This window comes from Vipera ursinii, assembly GCF_947247035.1.
Source record: "Vipera ursinii genome assembly, chromosome: 3".
Taxonomy (NCBI): Eukaryota; Metazoa; Chordata; class Lepidosauria; order Squamata; family Viperidae; genus Vipera; species Vipera ursinii.
The window spans coordinates 168746362-168767400 of NC_139516.1; positions in this window are offsets into that span (position 1 = coordinate 168746362).

Consider the following 21039-nt stretch of genomic DNA (forward strand, 5'->3'; position numbering starts at 1 on the left):
GAAGTCTCCAGAATTGTACACGTTATTCCAAATGGGGAGTAACTAAAGCCCTATACCACAGGTCTGCAACCCGCGGCTCCGGAGCCGCATGCGGCTCTTTCAGCCGTCTCCTGCGGCTCCCAGTCCTCTGCCATGTGCAGTCCCCCCCAAAAAAAAGTGGGACTAAAAAGTTCAACCAATCAATTCAAATATGCAGGGTAGGTGCATATCTCGCCTTGGCTCCACTCTTCAGTGAAACCCTGTTCTGCGCATGCAGCAGACGGTCCTGTAAATATCCTGGGCCTAAGCCATGTAGGGCTTTATAGATAAGAACCAGCACCTTGAACCTCACCCAAAGGGCAACCGGCAACCAATGCAGCCCACGCAGGATGGGTGTAATATGGGAGTATCAGGATGCTTCCATCACAACCTGCGTGGCTGCATTCTGCACCAGCTGAAGCCTCCGGGTGGTCTTCAAGGGCAGCCCCATGTAGAGAGCGTTGCAGTAATCTATACAGGAGGTGATGAGTGCATGAGTGACCGTACGTAAGGCATCTCAGTCCAGATAGGGGCAGAACAGGTGCACCAGGCGAACCTGGGCAAATGCCCCCCTGGCCACGATTCCTATATGATGTTCTAAATTGAGTCGTCCATCCAGGAGGACGCCTCAACAACTTATTATTTAAAAAATGTCTTACATGTCAATTTTTTGCTAGGTGATGCTAAGAGACATATTGGCTATTCTATGGACTCAGCCTCTATAACTCTCATAGTTGGAAAGAGGTTTATAATGAAGAGACAGATTAATGTTTGTCTGAAAAAATCCATTCCTCTTTTATTTTTCCGATGCAGTTTTCAGAAATTTGTTGGCTATAATGAGTGTTTCCTAGGCTGACTGAAATAGAAATTCTATTTTGTGATACGAATGGGCAGCTGGATACTTGTTGGCATTCAATGAGGAGGCTGCTATTTCAGAGCTGAAGAGTATATCAGGAGCCATTTATGCAATTGATCTACTATTTTGATATTTGCAGTAATAATAATGAATGGGGAGAGGTTTGACTTTCTGGGGGTTAATTGTTAATGAAGCTTGTAGTGAGAACTTTGTTTTCTCTAAAGCTGACCTTCATGGCTTGTCTCAAACTTTTCTGATTTAAAAATGCAATGAGCTTGTCATGTAAACCATGAAATAAGTTGAATTAAATTTCACAGATTATTGAACAGTTTTCAAATACTTTATATAAATGTGCTGGGAAAGATTTGCTGTATAATTATATCCCCTGAGATGACATTCATTCAAGATTTTGCTGATCAGTAAATAGGTAAAATAATTGCTATAAATGTCTTGAATATACTTGTGTTTTCCAAATAGTGACATATTAATAATAAGATTATTTAAAAGCATGAAATGGCAGAAACAAATTATTTGATTTAGTGCAATAGAGTAAACACATTTTATTAGATTCTATTGTAATGAGAAAAAATTGAGATCTATCATATAAACTCCAATATGGGATGCCAAGTTAATTTAAATGTGTGCCTGTGTGCTTTAGATAGACCACCCACAATTAGAGACGATGTGGTTCCATTGATATAAATTCAGCCACAGTAGAATCTCAAAATAATGAACAGCTCATAATTGCAGATCAGTTATGATTTGAAAAGCTTGTTTCTGAAGATCCATGCTGTTAACCTTTTGTATTCTTTGAATTTTTACTAGCTTTCTAAAATCATGGATGTAATGACTTTATGGCCATCACCAGTCTTGGAGTGACTGAAATGGCACAGCCATCAAGAATAGACAAGTGTGAACCTCAAATGAGGGCCAATTCACAAAATTGGATCTAAGTCAGGACTTGTTTTCTCATAGAACGCTCAGAACGGCGTTCCAGCACCTTTTTTTTTTTTTTTTTGCAAAAAAGCTCCCTCTATTGGCTTTAGGAGTAGGCAATCTTGGCTCTTTTTTATGACTCGTGGACTTCAACTCCCAGAAATCCTGAGCCAGCCACGCTGAGAGGAAAGATAGAGGTTTCCAAGCTGAGCCATGCTTGCTCAGGAATTCTGGGAGTTGAAGTCCTTGAGTCATAAAAGAGCCAAGGTTGGCTACCCTGCACTAGAGGAGGACATTAAAATTATTTACAAGGTTACTTCTTTAGGAACTAAACTTTTAGAATCTAAAACAGCTAATTCAAAAAAGCCAACAGGAAAGAACCTCACAATCTTCATCTGCTTCTGTCTTTTGGAAGGTAAAATTAGATAACAAAATAATCTATTTCCTATGTTAACATCTCTGCAATGAAATCAATAAAGGTAACAGGAAAGAAATGAGAAACATTTTTCTCAGCGTAATATGTCTAATTTAGCTGATGCTAGAAAAAAATAGTATTTTTGTACACTCTTGAAAACTATTTGAATCTATAACCATCTATTACAACTAAACCACTTTAAATTAAACAATTCTTAAGAATGAAATATTCTTAATTTGACCTTTACTTTTACTGTTTGGACTGTTGTGTGTTTTGAGAAATAGATTATTTAGAATCTAGTTATGTTGCACTTCAGTCTTTAAATAATTAACCTAGTATATACATAACAATACATGATGTTTTCCATGGTGAGCTTAACATCAATAACAACATTTATTAAAAAGGCTAAAATAATTTCTGGTGGTATTATCTGTACAGTAAAATTTTGCTTAGTCACAATATTTCACTTTTCACATTCTGGACAAGCAGTGGTCATGCATCCTAGCAAAATATGTTACATATGTGCATAAGTGTAGTCAGTAGCATATACCTTTTTAAAAATATCAAACATGCAAAGAAACAAAAATAAGCCCAAAATATCAGTATTACATCCAGAAATGCCAACTTTGCAACCAATATTTTTCATCCATAACTATGGCACCCTAAGGATACCTGCATACATGCAAATGCTTCTCTGGGATCAGTAACGCAGCAAGGATTGCTTTTTCCTTCCAGTAACAGATTGCTGGGAAATACCAAGCATGGCCTTGAAAATTCCAATGTTTGTTACAATTTTTTCTGAATATGGTTGGAAAGAGGCTGTTTGGTGCCGGAGACCACTGCCACAAGGAACACAGCTCTGGGTCGGGGTTCGGAGCAGCTCCGGGTGGGGGCTCAGCACGGGCCATGGCATGGCAATTGCGGGGAGGGGAATCCCAGCAGCTGTGGGGAGGGGAATCCCTGTGGCATGTGGCTCAGAGCCGCAGGGGCGGGGGTGCAAAGGACAGGTGGCATTTTTTTAAAAAAATCCCATTTATATCCTGCCCTTCTCCGAAGACTCAGGGCGGCTTACAATCTAAAGCACAAATCAATGTGCTATGGCAATGCCATAGCAACACACCAGCATTGCTCCCAGTGACAGCACCTCTGAGTTCCGGCACCTTTTTTTTTTAGAAAGAAAGCACTGATCAAAGTGATTCCTATCTTAGCATAGAAAGCACTTATTTAAAGCCTGCATTGCACTTTATCTGAAATTCAGCAATGATTGTTTGGAAATAATCATGACGGATTTTCATATTCAAGTTTGAGTGTATTTGTATTGTATGTGTGTATTTATTGACAGTAAGTATTTATAAAATGTATAAGAATATTACTTTCTGAGAGCTCTCAAGATATGTAATATTTATATTTGAAAAGAAATAATTCTAAATACCACTTTCACTTTTCTTGGAAAATGCCTTGTCTGTCATGTCCCCAACTCAGTTATTGCTCAATTGAAAGTCTTAGAAGTCTGTAAGACGTATCTCTTGCAATTTTGTCATGGTATTGTTTGATAGGTTATAATTAGTTTGATATAATTTGTTTATTTTAATGCATTGTTTACATTGGGCTTAAATGTGGCTTTAAAGGGATGCGGTGGCTCAGTGGGTTGGGACGCTGAGCTTGTCGATCAGAAGGTCAGCAGTTTGGCGGGTCAAATCCTGAGTGCCGCGTAACAGAGTAAGCGCCTGTTACTCGTCCCAGCTTCTGCCAACCTAGCAGTTCGAAAACATGTAAAAATGCAAGTAGAAAAATAGGGACCACTACAGTGGGAAGGTAACAGCATTCCATGCACCTTTGGCGTCTAGTCATGCCGGCCAGATGACCATGGAGATGTCCTTGGACAAGAGCTGGCTCTTCGGCTTTGAAACGGAGATGAGCACTGGCCCCTAAAGTTGGAAATGACTAGCACGCATGTGCGGGGGAACCTTTACCTTTACCTTTATAAGGTAAACATATAAAGAACGGTTGCTGGAATTTGGTATGTTTAGTTTAATGAAGAGAAGGACTAAGGGTAACATGATAGCAGTGTTCCAATATCTAAGGGGGAACCTTTGCCTTTTTACCGAAATGTGGCTAGTCTCTAACTTTCCTTGGACTGAAATCCTACACTCTTTTTCTCATACTCAACAAAGTAACAGATCAAGAGCTAGTTGTTTCTCAGGATAAAAAGCAATTGTTACTTGTGCATTGTTATTGTAATGGATTAATCTGATCTCAGGCCTTTTGTTTCTACCTAACAGCAATAACACTGGAAAAGCTGTATAGGAATAGATCTAGCTGCTTCTTAAGTGAGAGGTGATTAGGAAATGGCAAGGCTAAAGACTAATGCGAGGAAAACAAAACAAAACAAAAACACAAACAAAATATTAATAAGGAAGAAATGAGCTGTGGTGGTGCAGTCTTTATAATGCATTATTACAGGCTAATTCTGCTGACTGCCAGAGATTTGATCCTCACCAGCTCCTTCCATCCTTCTGAAGTTGGTAAAATGAGGAACCAGATTGTTGGGGGCAATATGTTGACTGTGTAAACTGCTTAGAAAGTGCTGTAAAAAACTTGGAAGTGGTATATAATTCTAAATGCTATTGCTCAAGGGCAATGGCAAATGCTTTTTCATACTGTTGCAAGAATACAATAGGACCATACTCATCATATAGATGCAGTTAGGGCTCAAATTTCACTTGAGGGACTTATTACTTATAAATTATAAATGGGCACAGCGATATACAGATCACTCTTAATCTCCATTTAGCTATATACTGATCAAAGTCCAGTTAGATGATATATGAAATAAGCTATTCTTTTCCAGATTTGCTTTTATAGCAGGATATGGGAAGGAAAATCAATATTAGAATTATGTGTCCTGTAGGAATAGGAGTTATCACTTTTTCCACCTACATTGCTCATGACTATCACGTTGTGTTTGAAGTTTCCGGAAAGGAAGTATCACTAGAGGCAAGAACAGATAAATGGCTCCCTGCACTCTCCTGTATGTGCTGTGTGTCATGCTTTTTGGCAGTTGCTTAAAACTGAAAATGATTTGTCCCAAGCATCAGTCTTATGGTCTTTTCTTTAGCAAGAGTTTCTGAGGTGAATGAGAACTTTACAAGAATTCCAGCTGATACTATTTCCAATTTAGAAATAATTAATCCCCCGATGCACAATTGAAGAATCTTTTTTTATTTTCTTTATTGTTGCTCTTTCAATGATCAGGCAAGAAGCAAGATAAGAGAACCTGGCAGCTGACTGCTTACATCACTATCGTCTGAATCTTTATCAGTCTGGGGAACTGAGCATTACACTGGGTTCAAAATCTAATCAAATGTAATGGGCTGTGACAATAACCTTGGGAGACAGAAGAAAGAATCACAATAAGATGGTTCCCTGTCAGATAAGAGAGATAATTCCTGATCAGCCCTCAACCTAGAGAAGGATAGAAGTGTCTCAGAAGAGACACTTCCTAGTTTTCTGTGAAGGAAGTTATAGGAGTGGAGAAGTGAGTTCAGACTTGTACAATTCTGTTACCATATAAGTAATGTTAGTAGTTTTCAAGGCAACTCCCGTATTTAATGGGTTCTTCCTCTCATTCATTCATTCATTCATTCATTCATTCATTCATTCAATCATTCATCTGATTGCTTTAAAATGTTGCAGACAGGTGCTCTGCTTGCATTCCAAAGTACTGCACAGCAATACTTTTATGTAACTCATGCTTTCTAAATGGTAGGACAAGTTTACTTAAATGTAAGTCCTTTAGCTATCCAGGGATCATTGTTCTGAGGCATCTTCAGATATTTACATTTTGGGTCCAGTTAAATAAGCTGTCCACATTTTTCCCTCTTAACCCTAACCCTCCTTTAATCTTTATTATTTATTATTAGAAAAGCATATCACGTGAGGAGTTTTCATCTGGCATAAGATTCTCCTTTTCTTTCTGACTTATGTTAGGCTATAGTTAAATCCTTTCTCAGGCTAGATTTGAAGCTTCAACACACTCTTAATTCTTGTTACCTGTTCCACCAGCTGCATCCTCCAAGTTTTCCTTAAGTATGTTTCTTTATACCTTTTGTTGTTTGCTTCTTAGATATTTTTTTATTTTTATTTTTTATTTTAATTCCATTTATATCCCGCCCTTCTCCGAAGACTCAGGGCGGCTTACAAGCTTAGCAGTAGCCTGCATTCTATGTATATGCCTGCTTATTAGGGCTTTCACACACACACCCCAAGCGGCATTATTACAAAGTCAGCTTAATTGCCCCCAACAATCTGGGTCCTCATTTTACCTACCTCGGAAGGATGGAAGGCTGAGTCAACCTTGAGCCTGGTGGGACTCGAACCTGCACTAATTACAGGCAGCTGGTGTTACTTATTAGCATTAGACCACTGCTAAAATGAATTCTACTGTCTTCAACTATCATCTGTGGTCTTCAAGGTTTTTCTCAAATATGACCCTATACTTCATATATACACAAATTATTGAATTCTACCACTGTTTTATAACCAAGTATTAGCTTCTTACTTTGATTAGGAATTTCATCCATAAGATTTCATTACTAAATAGATTGTCTTATTTTCAATCAAACTTTTCTTTTGCTTTTCTGATTTTCAGTGAAGAAAAAAAGTGGAGGGAACAATTAATTCAAGAAAAACACAAAAGAAATGCTGAAATGTTGCAAAAACAAAATACATTTTTTTGCATTTTTAGCAGGAAATGCTAGCATGTGTAAAGGGGTTGAAATCTGCACATACCAAATGAGCAAGAGTTAGATTATGATACTAGGTCAATAATTTTGCCTGGATGCTCCCTATGGATGATTCTTGTGGTAAATGGAAGCTGGAGATCTGAAGATGTAATGAAATTGCAAGTAACATCTTGATTCTTAATCAATGCTTTATAATGTTTCTAATGAATATTAAATTATTTTGTTAGAAATAAAACATGGAAATAACTTATCAAAGTATTCTTAGCAAAGAAATAGATATCCTGGGTCAGGTAAAAAGCACTTGTATCAAACTATCAGTTCAAGATGAAACATCTCAGATCTCACCTTCTACAGTATTTGTTAAGTATTGCATTTATGGTTTCTTGTGTTGAACCTTTTTTTATTAGAACAACAGACAGAAACAAGTAGTTCTGAGTGCTTTTAAAAAATGTAGCATGTCTGCTATATTGTTTTTTCAAGAAAATTGAAGAGCTGCCATTCATTTTTCAGTTGTAAAAGGTTTGGGGAAATGTAACACACACACACACACACACACACACACAGACATACAGACACACAGACACACACACACACACACACACACAAACACACACACACAGAGAGAGAGAGAGAGAGAGAGAGAGAGAGAGAGAGAGAGAGAGAGAGAGAGAGAGAGAGAGAGAGAGAAGAGAACACCCATAGACACTGCCCAGATTATAAATAATTAAAAGGGACAAGTGGTGACAGTGCTCAAGATTACAAAGAAAATGTTTACTTTTCTAAGTAAATTAGTTCATTCAAGTCATAGATTCATTGACTGGAAGAGTATTATTTTTAAACATTTACCTTACTCAACAACTTTAACTCAGGCTGAATTAATTTCACCTTAACTTTCAGGTTCATGACCTAAATCATGACTTAGCTACAATCTGATATTTAGGGTTACTGCTCCCGAAAGACACATTAAACTGTATATTCTGTAGTTGCCTCTCTGCCTCCTACAAAGGATATAACAACAAACAAAAGGTATATGCAAAATATGCCAGTTCATAAACAGAATGGGGCACCTGTCCAGAATTTTTCAAGCGCCAAACTATATGGCCTGAGGGAGAAAAAGGCCATTTCAGAGTTTTCTGGAATATTCTGTCTTTGAGTTGGTAAATTTTGCATATACTCAATAGAGTATACTACAATACTACTCTCTATTGGGTGACATCTCATAAACAAATGAACAAATCAATATAAGCTCCTTGTGAATGACAAAACAAAACTATTGAGTTGATGGCTGAACTTGTCTAGACTCAAAAGCTAAGGTTGCCTATCGCTTAGTCAGGAGACTCAAGTTAAGGATTGAACTTGACTTTACCTTTATAGTATAAATTGTAAACATAAAGTAGTTACTCAAATAAACATTCACATTTCCTATATAAGGTAGAAAAACAGAGAATGGAGCTCTGATATTGATTGCTTTTGCATGAGTTAGAGTTCAAGGTTGTACCAGAGGAGCAAGTAATATGTCGTGACAATAAAAATATTCTTTGTGTCTTAGATCTATACTGATTATCACTTGACTGGGTTCATACATTGTACTGATCCATGATTTATTTGATTATGATTTGTTTAATAAATCATGGGTGACATTCTGCTAAATCATAAAATAAAGTTTACAAACCATAATAGCTAATTTCAAAGAAAATTCTAAGTTAAAAGCACACAAATCATTCTATGATTTGGCTCAACATGTATATCTTTTAGCACTCCCTTGAAACCAATTGTACCCAACTTCTATTCAGTGAAGTGGCAACAGAGCTTTGCTTGGCTCAGCAATGGCATTGTCTATGCATATACAGAAGCATTATTGATGAAGAAGATCTTCCAGAGGAAACAATTGGTCCCAACAGGAGTCTTTGTCAAGGCAACATATAGCATCCCTTCATAGTGGATCACCCTTGATCTGTCTTCTCCTTCCACATCACAAACTTCTTCTTTGAGAAATGCTTGTTCCTTTGACATGATTTACATAGCTCAAATCCCTGTCAATTGTGATTGTTGTTGTTAATAGCCTGAGTATTATTAAATGTGGTTTTTTGTTTGTTGACTGTTTTAAATAATCTCCAGTTTATTGCATATGTCCTATAACTGACAAGCCAAGGTTGCTAGATGCTTGAAAATGTATTAATTGCTTGTGTGATGAATGCTGATGCTATTTGGGCTAGAGTGGTGACAATGATGAAATGAAGAATGGTTGTCAGCACCATTCCTTGAAAGGATAACTGGGAAGACAAGTGTCCCTCTGAAAATTAGCTGACAGTTGAGCTTTTCTCCAGAATGCCAGAATTATTACTCCATTCAGAAGCACTGACTGTGCAAGGTGTAGGCAGAGAAAGTGTTCACTCTAGCATGGCACATATTACATGGAACTGCAAATAGGGTCATTCTTCTGTTCAGAGCCCCAGTGCCCACAGTAATTAACTTCACATGCCAAATCTGAAAACTGAGTTCAAGTGAAGTGATGAGAGGTCCAGCCCCAAAGGGTACATTGCTTGAGTTCTTTATTACTAACACAAAGAAAGAAATAATAGTTCTTTTTTCTTTTTAAAGGGAGAAGGTGTATATTTTATGTAGGTCTCACTGTGAATTCTTTGCCCTGAAAATTCATTTTTTGTATCCTTTGTACTGGACAGATTTCTTTCTTGAATTTCTATACAAAAGACATTTGCCTTTTTAAAAACTCAGGAGTATGGCTAAAATATATAAATACCAAAGCTATGTTGTGTATGTGCAATATATAAATACCAAAACTATGTTGTGTATGTGCAACACCAGAGAGTAATCATTGGATCACTATTGTTTTAAGTCCCCAAAGAAACTAAGGAGAACTCACGGGGGGGGGGGGGGGGAAGAGTGAATTTTAACCAGTACTTGTTAAAATATCTCCTGACACGTTGAAAGTTAAGGAGAAATATTTGATAATAAACATTTACAAAAGTGGTGTTTCTGCACGTGTGTAGAATTACATCATTCTAAGGAAATCATCACCCCTGTGGGCAGGCTGGCCCCAACCTTGATGGCTTTCCAGAAGGGCCTGAAGAGCTGGCTTTGCCATTTGGCCTGGAGGAAACATAGTGGTATGCTTTGTAATTGATGTAATATTTTATATTGTTTATACGGTTGCTTTATTTTTTTAATTTCTTTTGTTTTAATTTGTAAGTCTCTCAGAATCACAAGGAGAGATGGGCAGTTGTATAAATTGAATACCTATATAATTAACATTCTCTCAAATATATGCCCTGGGGAGGAGGAAGGGAAATGAGGATCACCCTCTACATTTCCATGGATGGAGTATCTTGAAGTAATATACTAGTTTCTCATACTGGCTTTAGGCCTGAAAGTCAGCTGGGTCACTTTGGACCAGTCTCTCTCTCTCTCTCTCTCTCTCTCTCTCTCTCTCTCTCTCTCTCTCTCTCTCTCTCTCTCTCTCTCTCTCTCTCTCTCTCTCTCTCTCTCTCTCTCTCTCCCAACCCACCTCAGAGAGTGGTTGTTGTGGGGAAAATAGGAGAAAAGACTTCGCCACCTTGGGTTATTTATAAAAATAAGTGTGAAATTACAAAAAAATGTTTTAAGAAATTTGATACATGTAAATAAAGTTCTGATGCAAATTGATCTATGCAAGTTAGGCACACAGTTATCTTCTGAATTTTGAATTTCAATACATTTTATATATTTTACATTAATCAGTTCAAATCCTCAAATGCTAATTTGGGTATTTAGAAATAGAGTAAAACGCAGACAAAGAAATTTAGATATTACTTTAAGATATAATATTATTATTGTGATTAAATAATAAAAACATATGTGAACAAAAATCAAACATGCTTATTTAAAATTCATGGACTATATAGACTTTTTAAAATATATATAGAGAGAGATTTGTCAAGAAAAAGAATTGGGTAGACTTAACAAGCACTGGTAAAGTGACATTAAATTTCAATCATTATCAGATCACTCAGAATGCAGAAATCCTTCAGTTTATGAGAAATGTATCATTTAGACCGGGCCAGTTACATCATGTGGAGGCCGCGCCCACCCCAGCTCCAGCAATGTGAAAAAAGTCACGATACGTCGTGAAACGTCATGTGATGCAGAGAGTTTGACACCTGTGATTTAGACTATCATAAGCTATTCCATTAATATTCATTAGAAAAACTCACCTTTAGTATTGCCATTCAGGGATGCTTTGAGAAAAGACAGGATCAAAAGTAATAATCTTGGCTCATGTTTTCTTGAATGTTAAAAGGGGCCTCCCATTTTTAGAAATTATAGTACTTTTGTAAACATATTAAACTGTTTGTTTGGACTTTTTTTTACCTTTACTTCCTTTGGCTTCCTGAAATTGACTGCGTAGACCCAACTCTCTTACTAACATTGCCATGTATTAACATTATCATGTCATCACCTAGAGTCAGTATATGAAGGAGATGGGCAGTTCTAAATACAATATGTAAATAAAATTAAGACAAATAATAATGATAGTTTCATAAGGCTGAAATCCTATCTGGGTTGTCACAATGATGTTAATATAAAATATCTTCTTCCATAAATAGAAGATTTGTCTTCATAAGGTTTTCTGTCAAAGGTTCTACTGTTTTCTGTTTTCCTTGTCATTCCCATATTGGTGGTTCAATGGCAGTAACAACAACAAAAAAGTGGCATGATTTTAAAAAGTGAATAAGGCAATTGCAACCTTTTGTCCCCTTTTTATGTATCATGGGTACAATGCTGGAAAAAAAGGAGCAGGACTTTCATCGTATGGTTGCAGTAACTACATCCTCCTCCTCCTCCTCCTCCTCCTCCTCCTCTTCCTCCTCCTCCTCCTCCTCCTCCCACCCTGTAGTTATCCCTGATGTAGATCCAAAGATGCATTTCTCCAACCTATTCCTGGTGAGGAGAGAAAGAACACTAGCCTTGGAGCAGGGTTATTTCATTTTGTTGTTGTTTCCACAACTTAAGATGTCATAGTTGTCCCTCCCAGCTTTCATCATTCAGGAAGACAAGGCAACTCCCTGAATTAACAATAGGAAATATAATGACATATGTGTATGCCTTTTTGTTCTTGAGTAGTGGCAAAATCACTTCATTATCCTCGATGGTGATACTTTAACTTTCTAGTTTTTTTGCAACTGTAGAAAGCAAAGGTTTGATTTTCTAAAACAAATAGTGAGAAGACAATGCCGTTGATAAATGATTGTGCCTCTGTTTCATTGAGACCATAATGTTACTAGTTTTGCAGATTCTGAAATCTATTTTAAGTTCACTGTCATACAGTGTACTGTTATATTTTCTAGCTTTGAGCAAATCTTTAAACAGGTCATTCATTTTATCTTAGCTCTGAGCTTTTCCCTAGTAGCAACTGTAGTATGCCAGGATTTATAGTCTAGAGCAAAATCAAGAAAATACATCGATTTAACAATTGAAGTAATTGTTTATAGAAAACAAAAACGAAAACAAATGGTCATTCAGAATGAGACAATACAGTTACACTTTTTAATGGTAATCTGTTCTGTGGGTTTTTTTTCTATGCAAAAAGTGACTTTATGGCAGAGCTATGAAGAATGAATGATAGGCTGTACAGTAGTATTGTAATTCATGCCTGTTCTATGTGAAACCTGGTCACTGCAGCTAGATGGAAGATGGTAGGAAATGCATTTTCTTACCTCAGGGCAAAACTTTGAAAACAGCCACAACATAAAGCTTTATTTCTTCTGTGTCTTTTTCAGTAATGTTACTTTTGTAAAGACTGTCCAGTTTAGCTATTTTATGGGAAGCTAATAAAAAGCACTATTTTGAGACCACCTGAAAATTTTTGGAATATAATAATTTCACATCCCAAGTGACTTGTGGTAAAAGGTTTCAACTCTCTAAATACAATTTTTTACCAAAATATCTTATATCTTGTTCAGAATTACTTAAGTAACAACAATACCCAATTAACAAAATATTATATTTCAAATTCTCCTTCAAGGATGCAACCTTCCCAGCATCTTTTATTTAATTCAAAAGAAGCATTGAAATTAAATGGAATACATTTGTTTTGAATGCTAACCAATGAATTACTTAGTCTGATAAATGTAGGGGAATGCATCATATAATGTGCAGTGAGCTCAGGGAACTTTCTAACTTTTTATGTATCAAGTGATTTTACTCAAAGTTTGTGCTCTTCAGATAGGTAGACTTCAGTTGGCAAAATTATTAGGAATGGAGAATTCTGGTAGTTTGTCCATCTGTCAGATTGAGGAAGCCTATCATACTGTGTGATGATGGCACACACTTAAAGGCACATATCAGTATTGCATGAGTACAGTTTTAGATATTACTGGATATACAGATATAGATATAATTCCTGCAGTGAGCAAATGACTGAACATAGGATAGTGAAAGTAAAAAAGCCTAGACTGTCACAAAAGATTGAAACTCAATCAGACTTCAAGTGGATGAGCTGAGTATATTAATTTTCTAAGCTTTTATAAGGTATACTTTCACAATTAGTAAGTTTTACACTTCATTAACTTACTCATATGAGTTTAATAATAGGCTGCTCACATTTTAGAAATGCCATTGTATCTAGTCATTAAAAACAGATGGTTTGGTTACCCTAGGTGCTTGCAATGAGTCATACTTATTCCAGCAGTATTTAACTCCTGACAGAAATAGAAGTAGAATAATTTATGTCATTGATAATATGATAACTTTTCTTGGAAACATAGAGTTTAGAGGAGGAAAAATCTCTCTCTCTTTTTTTCTAAAGTTATCTAGAATGCGGAAAGAATAGTCCTAAGCTGAACTGGCAATGCTAATATATTGGTATCTCTGTAAAGAGTGAAATGTAATACTTAAAATTCACAGTGACTGAATCTTTGTAAGCTTAAACCTTGGCCCTGGAATGAAGTACAATGTTTTAAATTCCATTGTTTTCTGTAGACTGTGGAGTCTAAACTTAGAGAAAAATATGTTTTAAAGCTGTTGATTGTTGGAATGCACTCCTTGCTAGGACAGTGATAGCTCTTCTCTGAACAGTTGGTGATGTAATTAATCATAATGGAATATGCAGCATTAAAACATACAGAAGCTTCATGTTGTGTAATCCTGTAATAGCACACATAAAAGCACTCATAAAAGGACTAATCTCACCCTTAAATTCTACATTCAATGCATTTTGTAACTTAGTTCTACAAATGACAATTTCAGAATGATAACTGTGTTGATCTACATAAATCAGTATTCTGAGTAGTAATATTGGTATAATAATACTTGTATCCATTTGTGATTAAATGTATGTGCTTACTTTTTCTGTTTTTACAAATAATTCTAATCAATTTAGAAATTGAAAGGAGTTGCCAAGTTATTCTTCCATAAAAACTGTCAGTTCAGGAAATCATGCATTAAAAACCATATGCTTGTAATTTTCTACAGTTTTGTCTGGCAACTAGTAATATGGCACTGATGAATTGGCATGGCATGTCCCCAAAAGGACAGGAAAAAAAATTGTGAATGTATCTCTTCAAAAGCGCACCTTTAAAAATAAAGTCCTGTGATGTTTATTAAGAAGTAAGTCTATTGTGATCGGTTAAAATTTGCTCTCTGTTGTATATATAGGATTATAGCTATTATTATGAATTAAGAAAAAAATAGACAGAAAATAGCTCAAGCCTGTTAAAAAAACAATAATGAACTCAGCATGACAGAACTTCTGTAAGGAGAAAAGAAAAACTTAAATTGTTCCCTAGTGTATGATACTCTCGTTACATACCTCTTCGCTGATGGATCAAATCAACAATAGCATATTCATAATAAAAAGAATTTTGTCTCAAAGAAAAATATTACTTATAGCTGAATAACACATAAAATAGTAAAAGCTGAAAAGTATTCACGTTCCTTACCAGTGTTCAAAGAATGGAAACTAGGTTTCTTTTTAATTAATGTTATTATTCTCAGAATATGAGAAAAACCTCAGAGGGAGATTTTTGCAATGTTTCCTTCTGAAGCTGATTTGCACAATGAGGTTGTTCAGCACAAGTACAGCAACTAGCAATTTCTCAAGGCAGAAATGCACAGTATCATTCCTTTATTCACCCCCATCGCACTGCTACATGTCAAAAGTAACGTTTACTAATTCTGGTCATTGCCATTGATGGCCATTTTATTCTGGGCTCCAGACTAGAGAAACAATGGAGGATTTTGTCACATGGATAAGTTTCCTGATGAAACAATGATTGCTGAACAGTGAAATGCTCAAACTTTCTGAAACCAGTTTCCTCTCTAGCCAATGTGACAGGAATATCAGTGGAAGATTGGCTGAGAAAGTTGCTGTTGGACCTGTGATGGATTAATCAGGAGGAAAATGTCAAGTATGAGGGGGAGGATGGCTCAAGTCTCTCAAAACTCCATTCAGGAAAGCTAAAGATGTTGCGTTTTTTCTCAGCACAGGCAGGACTTATGCAGACAAAAGAAAATTCATGAATCAGAGTAGTGATAAGTGCAATCCAAGTAGAACACCAGGCTACTACCATGGCCAAATAGCAAAAGAGTTGAAATCTGGAATGGGCTGTCTTAAATTAGCTTTGTATGCATGGTTTATGCATGGGAGTCAAGCATGTTAAGACTGAAATGCAAAATAGCATCAGATCTGGTCATTATACTGTATAAACTAGTGAGATTTATAGCTCTCCCTTTTTCTTAATCATTGGGGGAGGGGGAGGGGTGTTTTTGTGTTTTTGCCATTCACAGAGATAGGCAAAACTTCTTGACTAAGAAAGTAACTTATAACAGCTATAGTAAACCATTTACCCATCTGGAAGCATAACTGTACTGAAAGGCATAATGAATTGCTTCAGCTTTTTCAAACTCATTATGAGTTGAAGTTATGACCAAAAAAAAACCCAAAAACCCCAACATAGACTATTTCCTCATAGTAAGCAACATTTCTAGAATACTTCTGTAATGCAACCTTTCTACAATATTTCAAACTATTCCATCTAAACAAAACTAGTTTATTGAATAGTATGCAAGTACAGTATATAATTGTTTGGTAGCATTAAATTGGTACAATGTTTTTTATAAAATGAGATTTAATAGCTGAATATTTAATGACAACTTTAGAGAAAAATGGTATCATACTGATATTTTCTAAATGGAAGGCAATTATAACTAAACCTGTGGATAAAGGATAATCTTCAAGTATTAAGTGATGAAGCATATTATTCGAATTTTTATGTGCTTTATTTTGATTTTTCTCAAAAGAACTTACTATAACAAATGATGCCACTGCAAGATATCTCACCCACATAGTGCTTCTTTGCTGAATGCAGCTGCAGGCTTATTTAATATTCATAATTTGTATGGATAGTTCATAGCTTGGAAGGATTTGTTTAGATAAAATATATAGACTTCTTCTTATGCACATGAATACCCCATCCCAAACTTTCTTGTATGTCTCTCCAGATTTTCCAACCTAGGAGAATTTGATCACTAATATAGATACAATGAGTACTGGATTGTACATAATCTACTAGCTTGGATCCAAAGCATCCCAATATGCAATTTTTGAACCATAAAGATTGGAGAGGACAGGCAATTGTATGTTTGATTACCCTTTCCAAGATCAAAATTCTGGCTCTCATTTCAAAGGGAAGGAATTAACAAATTCCACTGGACCAAGATGATAGGGCTGCAAACTTCCTGGCAGTTAGAACAATTAACCAGTGGAACAACCTGCCTCTGGAAGCTGTGAATGCTCCAACACTGGATGTTTTTAAGAAGAGACTGGACAGCCATTTGTCTGAAATGGTATAGGGTTATGGTTATACAGTACCATTTGCCCTGAGCAGGGGGTTGGACTACATGACCTCCAAGGTCCCTTTCAACTTTACTATTATGAAATTATGAAATATGCTGATTTATGAAATATTCTGATTTTATTTTTACTCTGTCTCTCTGCAGGCAGTACATTTAATAAACGCTGAATTCAGCTGAAAGAATGCTGAACTCCATTAAATGGATTCTTTCTTTTAGAGACCATGGCTAGTATCCAACTTGCCCACCACTATTATAGTATAGTGGATAGCACTCGAATATATACAGAAGAATGAACACCTTACAAAATAGGTAGATTGTTTCAACAACAGCTTTGTCCTTTCAGAAATACAACAATAAATAACCAAGGAATGTCTGTGACTGAAACAGGTTTGCTAAAAATATAAAGCTATTGAAAACTAAAAAATAGAAATATAATTTTACTTGGCATTTATGACAAAAAGCCTAACAAAAATAAATAATACTTAAAAAATCCCAAGGGTAGTTTACTTAAAAGCACAAGTTATAAAATATGTTCCTTGCCACTTTTTAATTTTTATTGAATGTACTATTTCGAATAAAGGAGGATGACGTACGCAATGCTATATGTGTTTAACTGGGCATATTTGTGTTCAGACGTTGTTTGATATGTGTGGAGGTGTGAAATAGCACTGTAGACACCTCTTTAAAGCAGCTGTTGTTTATTTCTGGGACTGGGCACCGTTTTTCTGCATTGTAACATGATCTAAGGAAAAGATGTGAGTAATGGACTACATCTGCCACCCCCCACATCATGTTCTGAAACACTATTTGGAAAATTAATCTGAAGTTCTGCAGAGCCATTATATACCATAAGAAATGAAACCCAATGGATTCTAGTGGTACTTCATAAATTAAAATTTCAAAAAATTCAGCAAAATTACTGAAAAGAGAAAGATGGGGCAAGACAACTTATGGATCTGTTCAATATATTGCGTCATTCACATTTTTTCCCTATCAAGTTATTCCTTTTTCATCTCTAAATGTATATACTTCCTTAATAATTACATTATAATTGCAGATGATATGATTATAGATTTGAAAGACAGCATTTAAAAAGAGGAAGATTTTTAGGAGACTATATGAAATTGGTATCTGCATGGCGACCACCACGGAGGGCTATGTTCTAGAGTGAAAGCAATGTGAATTTCTAATAGCATTTGGCAGACAGAAATAGGCTAAAATAAACTGGGCTTATATCTTTTCCTTGATCAAAAGGAAAGATACATTGCTATTGAGATGGTTGGCTCGTTTTGGGGGATTTTTTTCTTTTTTTAAAAAAGAAACTGAATCATTGGGGCCATTAATTTGAATTCCTACTGTGAGCAGAAAACTGGAATTCCTGCCTAAATTGGTCCTTTTAGCTCTGTTATTCCATGGTTTCCAGTGTGGACTATGGTTCAATAATTATATTGCTTGGAATTCTAGGACTTCCTGTCCTAAAACACCTGGAGAATATTATGATAGGAAATTGGTATGAGATAAAGCTGTGCTGTAGTTCTCAAGGAAGATCTTGTTCAACAACAACAACAACAACAACAGCAACAGCAACAGCAACAGCAACAACAACAACAACAACAACAACAGCAATAATAATAATAATAATAATAATAATAATAATAATAATAATAATAATAATAATAATAATAATAAATAAAAATTGGAAGGGACCTTGGAGGTCATCTAGTCTAACCCCCTGCTCAGGCAGGAAAATGTCCAGTCTCTTCTTAAAAACTTCCAGTGTTGGAGCATTCACAGCTTCTGGAGGCAGGAACCACTGATTAATTGTTCTAACTGTCAGAAAATTTCTCCTTAGTTCTAGATTGCTTCTCTCTTTGGTTAGTTTCCATTCATTGCTTCTTGGCCTGTCCTCAGGTGCTTTGGAGAATAGCTTGACTCCCTCTTCTTTGTGGCAGTCCCTGAGATAGTGGAACACTGCTATCATGTCACCCCTCGTCCTTTTCTTCATTAGACTAGACATTGCCAATTCCAGCAACTGTTCCCTATATGTTTTAGTCTCCAGTCCCCTGACCATCTTTGTTGCTCTTCTCTGTACTCTTTCTAGAGTCTCAACATCTTTTTTACATCATGGTGATCAAAACTGGATGCAGTATTCCAAATGTGGCCTTACCAAGGCATTGTAAAGTGGTATTAACACTTCACGTGATCTTGATTCTACCCATCTGTTAATGCAGCCTAGCACTGTGTTGGCTTTTTTGGCAGCTGCAGCACACTGCTGGCTCATATTTAAGTGATTGTCCACTAGGACTCCAAGATCCCTCTCATAGTAGATATTGTTGAGCAAGGTGCATTTGGTTTTTCTTCCCTAAATGTAGAACTTTACTTTTTTCACCACTGAATTTTCTTTTGTTAGATAGCACCCAATGTTCAGGTCTGTCAAGATCCTTCTGTATCTTAAGCCGATCTTCTGGAGTGTTGGCTATTCCTGCCAGCTTAGTGTCATCTGCAAATTTGATGATTTGCCCATCTATCCCCTCATCCAAATCATTGATGAAGATGTTGAAGAGCACTGGGCCCAGAACAGAGCCCTGGGGCACCCCATTAAACACTTTCCTCCATGTAGATGCAGTTCCATTGAGGACCACATGCTGAGTATGGTCGTTCAGCCAGCTACAAATCCATCTGGTAGTGATGCTGTCTAACCCACATTTTTCTATCTTATCAAGTAGTACATTGTGGCCTACCTTATCAAATGCCTTGCTGAAGTCTAAGTAAATTATATTCATAGCATTCCTCTGGTCCACTAATTTTGTCACCTGGTCAAAGAATGCAATAAGATTTGTCTGGCATGATCTGGTTTGGAGAAACCCATATTGGCTTTTGGTAATGACTTTGTTTGCCTCTAGGTGTTCGCTGATTCATTGCTTGATTATCTTTTCCAAGATCTTCCCAGCTCTTTTCCAGTCCACTGGTAGTTCCCCAGTGCTCCAGGATCTTTGAAAAATATAGTTCAGTGGTTCTGAGATCACATTTGCCAGTTCCTTCAGAACCTTGGGGTGTAATCCATCTGGTCTTGGTGATTTGAACTCGTCTAGGCTGGATAGGTGCTCACTTACCATTTTCTTGCCTATCTTACCTTATGTTTCTAATTTGTTTTTTTATGGTACTGTTTTTGATGGGTTGGACTGTTTTTTTCCCCTTTGTGTAATCTTAAGATAAGATAAGATAACCTTTATTGTCATTTTTTTACTGTGGGCACAACGACACATATCAAAAATGAAATTTAGTTGCCCGCTCTCAAAGTGAAACACATATATGACACACACTTAAACATACTATATACAAGATATTTATAGACCCACACCCCTACATATATATAACAAATAAATATTAAATACTGTCCATATTGAATATATAATGGAAGGAGGAAGCTTAATCTTCATCTTTGTTCCATTACATTGGCCTGTCCTACCCATCCCACTTGTTGTGGACTACATCAGTTAAAGAATTCCAACTGGTGGGGGTCCAGAAAGAGACCCTTTTCTGCTGTTTCCCTGGCCTTGTGTGGGATATTCTGTCTCTCTCTAGAGATGAGCCAGGAACTAATTCTTCTGACCTTCTGGAAAGGAATGAAAACAGGGCTCAGTAATCTTGCATGTGGAGACCAGAGGAGTACATTGGGGCACTCTAAAAGCCCTCCCTTCCCCCTTTTAATTCATTTTTAACAATGTTTTAATGATCCCTGTTTAATTTTTTACTTCAATATGTTGTTTTCATATTTAAATATTTATTGTACACTGCCACCAGAGCAACTCTGCGAGCAAGATGGGTGATTCAAAAATATGATAAATACTTGCTTAGTTGTTCAAAATAATTATATATAAAATGTGTTCCTTTATCTTCCTAGGAGTTAAAATATGTACTAGGAAAGATGTTTCTAGGAGTTAAAATATAAAGACACCACATAAACACAAAGGATAGAATAACCCAAACCATATATTCTGGTAGAGAGAAGGTGAATAGAATAGAGCTGGAAGGGACCTTGGAGGTCTTCTAGTCTAGCCTCCTGCTCAAGCAGGAGAACCTACACCATCTCAGACAGGTCTCCTCTTAAAAATTTCCAGTGATGGAGCGTCCATGATTTCTGGGGGTAAGCTGTTCCACTGACAGGAAGTTTCTACTTAGTTCCAGGTTGCTTCTCTCTTTGATCAGTTTCCAAC